The 3,962-nt window shown below is 35.7% G+C and overlaps 1 pseudogene; it reads left to right on the top strand.

Annotated features, from left to right (window-relative positions):
- The first annotated feature begins 1,529 nt into the window (after window positions 1-1,529).
- Window positions 1,530-3,962, top strand: part of LOC125482972 — a 2,695-nt pseudogene continuing 262 nt past the window's right edge.

Genomic DNA, 3,962 nt, shown 5'->3' with positions numbered 1-3,962 from the left:
AGGGGAGATCTTATAGAAACATATAAGATTATGAAGGGAATAGATAAAGTGGAGGCAGGGAGTTTGTTTCCGCTAGCAGGTGAAACTAAGACTAGAGGGCATTGCCTCAAAATAAAGGGAAGCAGATGTCGGACTGAGGTCAGGAGAAACTTCTTCACCCAAAGGGTTGTGAATCTGTGGAATTCCCTGCCCAGTGAAGTGGTTGAAGCTACCTCACTGAATGTTTTTAAGGCAAGGCTAGATAAATTTTTGAACAGTAAAGGAATTAAGGGTTATGGTGAATGGGCGGGTAAGTGGAGCTGAGTCTCAAAGATCAGCCATGATCTTATTAAATGGCGGGGCAGGCTCGAGGGGCCAGATGGCCTACTCCTGCTCCTAGTTCTTATGTTCTTATGTTCTAATAGAGGAAACGTAGAGGGGCAGTGACAGACGAAAAAGAGGATGACAGAACAAAGTAAAAGAGAGAGATAGACGTAAAAGAAAGAGAGAGAACGAAGACAAAGAGAGACAGAGAAAGAAGAAAGAAGGAGAGAGAAAGATGAGAAAGAAAGAGAGAATTTGATAGAAGTAAAAGAGTAAGACAGAAAGAAGACAAACAGAGAGAAAAAGAAAAAAGAGAGAAAGAAATAAGAAAAAGAGAGATAGAGAACGAAGTAAAAGAGAGAGAATTAAGAAACAGAGAGTGAGGGAGAGACGAAAAATAGACAGAAAGAATAATTAGCTGACGCAGATAGAAAAAAGTGGGAAAAAAGAGACATTTGGAAGAAAAAGAGAGAGAGACAGAAGGAAAAGAGAAGGAGAAGAAGAGAAGGAGGAAGAAGAAAAGCAGAGCAGGAAACAAGAAAAAATGATAGAAAGAAGAAGAGGAGCGATGAAAAGAGAGAGAGAGAAAGAAGAAAAAGTGAGAGAAAGAAGAAGACGAGAAGGAAGTGAAAGTGTGTCAGTGAAAAGAGAGAGAGAGAGAAGAAAATGAGAGAGAGAAAGAAGTAAAAGTGAGAGGGAGAGAAGAAAAAGAGAGAGCGATCAATAAGAAAAAGTGAGAAAGGGAAGAAAAAGTAAGAGAGAAAGAGGAAAAACTGTGAAAAAGAAAAAAGATTTTGAAAAAGAATGGAATAGAGAGAGTGAAGAAGAAAAAGAAGAGAAAGAAGAAAAATTGAGGGAAAGAAGAAAAGGTTAGAAAAAAGAGAGAGCGCGAAGGAAAAGAGAGAGAAAGAAGGAAAACAGAGATAGAAAAAGAGAGAGAGATAAAAATGATTTAGGGAGAAAAGGAAGAAAAAGTGAGAGAGAAAGAAGGACAAGAGAGAGGAAAAGAAGAAAGAGAGAAAGAAGAAAAAGACAGAACGAAGAAAGAAAGGGAAAAATAAGGGAGACAGAAAAAAAGGAGAGATAGAGAGAGAAAGGAGAAAGAGAGGATGCAAAAGACAGAAAGAAGAAAAAGAGATAGACAGCAGAAAAAGAGAAAGAAAAAAACAAAAAGAGAGAGAGAGAGGACAGAGAGAGAGGGGAGAAAATCGAGACAGAAAGAAGAAATGGAGAGACAGAAAGCACAAAGACAGTGAAGAAAAATAGAAAATAAGAAAAAGAAAGTGAAAGAAGAAAAAAAGAGATAGAAAGAAGAAAATGTGACAGAGTACGAAGTAAAAGAGAAAAGAAGAGAGAAGAAAATAGAGAGAAAGAAGCAAATGAGAGAAAGAAGAAAGAGTGATAGTAAAAAGAAAGAGAGAGATAATAAAATGAGGGAGAGATAAAGTAGTAAAGAGAGAAAAGAAAGACAAAGAGAGAGATAGAAGAAAAAGAGAGAGAAAGAGAACAAACATTGAGGGGGAGTGACAGATGAGTAAACGAACAAAGAGAGAATGTAGAAAAAGATAGAGAAAGAAGAAAAATAAAGGGAGAAAGGAGAAAGAGAGAGGGAATGAAGAATGAGCAAGAGAAGTAATAAAAGAGACAGAGAGGGAAAAAATAGAGAGAAAGTTAGAAGAAAAAGAGAGAGAAAAAAGAAAAAGACAGAGAGACAGAAAGTAGAAAAAGAGAAAGAGAAATAGAAAGAAGACAAAGGGAGAGAGAAAGAAGACAAAGAGAGAGAAGATGAAAAAGAGAGGAAATAGAAAAAGAGAGAAAGAAGGAAAAGAGAGATACAGGAAGCAGAAAGAGAGAGAGAGAAGGAAAAAAAAGAGAGACATTGACAGAAGAAAAAGAGAAAGAATGAAAGTCAAAAAAGACAGAAAAAGAAGAAAAAGGAAGAGAAAGATTAAAAAGAGTCAGAGAGAGAGACAGAAGAAAAACAGAGAGAAAGAAGAAAAAGATAGTGAGAGAAATCAGAAAATGAGAGAGCAAAAGATAAAAAAGGGAGAGAATGAATAAAGAGACAGAGAATGAGAAAGTTCAATAAGAGAGCTAGACCAAGAAGAAAAAGTGAGAGAGAATTACACAAGAAAAAGAGGAAGCGAGAATGAAGAAAAAAGAGAGAAAAACGGAAAGAGAAAAGGAAAAAAAATGTGAGAGTGAAAGAAGAAAAACCGAGAAAAAAATTGAGGAAGAGAGAAAGAGAGAGAATGGAGAAAGAGAGAAAGAAGAAAAATGGAGAGAGAAAGAAGAAAGAGGGAGAAAAAGAAAATAAAGATAGAGAGGCAAAGGAGAAAAAGAGACAGTGAGACAAAAGAATAAGAGAGAGAGCAAGAAAGAAGTAAAAGAGAGTGAGAAGGATGAAAAAGAGACAGAGAAAGAAAGAAAAGAGGGAGAAAGACGAAAAAGAGCCAATGATGAAACAGAGAGAAAGAAGGAAAATAGAGAGAGAGAAAGAAGTATAACTGGGAGACTGAAAGAAGAAAAAGAGAGAATGAACAAAGTGAGGGGGAGGAGAAAGAGAGAGAGAGAGAAGAAAAATACAGAGACAAAGAAGAAAGAGACAGAAAAAAAGAAGAATAAGGGATAGAATGAGTAAAAAGTGACAGAGGGAAAAAAGCAAAAATAGAGAAAGAGTTGGAAGAAAAAGACAGAGAAAGAAGAAAAAGAGAAAGAAATGGAAAGAAGACAAACAGAGAGAAAGAGTACAAAGCGAGGGAAGAAGAAAGAGGGAGAGGGGTAAAAGAGAGGGAGAAAAGGAAGAAAAAGAGATAGAGAAAGAAGAAAAAGAGAGATATACACAAGGAAAGGCGGAAGAGAGAACGAAGAAAAAGAGTGACAAAGAACAGAAGAGTGAAAAGGAAGAAAAAGTGAGAGAGAGGAAGAAGAAAAACCGAGAAAAAAAATCAGAAAAAAATCGAGACAGAAAGAAGAAAGAGATAGAGGAGAAAAGGAGAGAGAGAAAGAAGAAAGAGACAGAGAGAGAAGGAAAATAAAGATGGAGAGACAAAGAAGAGAAAGAGAGAAGAAAAGGAAGAAAATGAAGAAAAGGTGAGAGAGAAAGAAGAAAAATCGAGAAAAAGAAAAAAAATTGAGAGAAAGAAAAAAGTGAGAGAAAGAAGGAAAAGAGAGAGAAAGAAAATAAAGATAGAGAGACAAAGAAGAAAAATAGAAAGTGAGACAGAAGAACAAGAGTGAGAGAAAGATGTAAAGGAGACTGAGAAGGACGAAAGAGAGAGAAAGAAAGAAGAAAAGAGACAGAAGAAAATGATGGAAAGAGAAAGGAGAAAAATAGAAAACAATGAAAGAAAGAGAGAGACAGAAGAAAAACAGAGAGAAAGAAAATAAATAAAGAGAGAAAAACGAAAGAGGAAGAGAGAAAGAAGACAGAGACAAAGAAAAAAACCAAGTGAAATAAGAATAAGTGGGAGAGAGAAAGAAGAAAAAGCAAGAGAGAATGGAAAAAAGAAGAGAAAGTTGGAAGAGAGAAAAAAGTAAAAGAGAGAGAGAGAAAGACAAAAAAGAGAGAGATAATAAGACGAATAGAGAAAGAAAGAACGAAGAGAAAGCGAGAGTAGAAAAGGAGAGAGAGAAAACAGAAATAAAAAGGGGGTGAA

This window comes from Rhincodon typus, chromosome 4, assembly GCF_021869965.1.
Source record: "Rhincodon typus isolate 14 chromosome 4, sRhiTyp1.1, whole genome shotgun sequence".
In the NCBI taxonomy this organism is placed as follows: Eukaryota; Metazoa; Chordata; class Chondrichthyes; order Orectolobiformes; family Rhincodontidae; genus Rhincodon; species Rhincodon typus.
This window is presented reverse-complemented; position numbering and strand designations above follow the sequence as displayed.